The sequence below is a fragment of the Orycteropus afer genome, unplaced genomic scaffold (genome assembly GCF_000298275.1).
Source record: "Orycteropus afer afer isolate SDZICR_OR568_19922 unplaced genomic scaffold, OryAfe1.0 scaffold00402, whole genome shotgun sequence".
In the NCBI taxonomy this organism is placed as follows: domain Eukaryota; kingdom Metazoa; phylum Chordata; class Mammalia; order Tubulidentata; family Orycteropodidae; genus Orycteropus; species Orycteropus afer.
In genome coordinates, this window is record NW_006921989.1 from 450,019 (window position 1) to 450,780 (window position 762).

Consider the following 762-nt stretch of genomic DNA (forward strand, 5'->3'; position numbering starts at 1 on the left):
TTTTTTTTTTTTCTCCAAATGATTTGAGTTTTGTTCCACATTGTTCTCCCTCTCTATCAAGAATCTCCTACATAGATCCCCTTCCAAGTGGTTGACAGTGGCTGGGCACCTCACCCTCTATTTTACCAAGCATGATGTTCTCCAGGGACTGGTCCCACAGTGCATAAGATGAAATCTTACCATCCTCACTTCTAAGGAGCCTTCTGGCCATACTTCTTCCCAGACAGATATGTTTGTTCTTCTGACAGTATATTCAATATTCTTCACCAACACCATAACCATAATTCAAAGGCATCAATTTTTCTCCAGTCTTCCTTATTTACTGTCCAGCTTTAACAAGCATATGAGGTGATTCAAAACACCATGGTTTGGGTCAGGCACACCTTAGTGCTCAAAGTAGCATCTTTGCTTTTTAAACTTTAAAGAGATTTTTTGCTGCAGATTTGCCCAATGCAATACATCACTTGATTTCTTTTTTGTTATTAATTAATTGATTAAATTTATTTATTTTGGTGTTGTTGAGAATATACATAGTAAAACCAATTTAACAGTTTCTCCATGTACAATTCAGTGACATTGATTACATTCTTCAAGTTGTGCAACCATTCTCACTCTCATTTTCTGAGTTGTTCCTCCCCCACTGACATAAATTAACTACTCCCTAAGGTTCCTATCGGGAGCTCTGGTAGCATAGTGGCTAAGACACTTGCCTGCTAACCAGACGGCTGGCGGTTCAAACCCACCAGCCACTCCTCGGAAGGA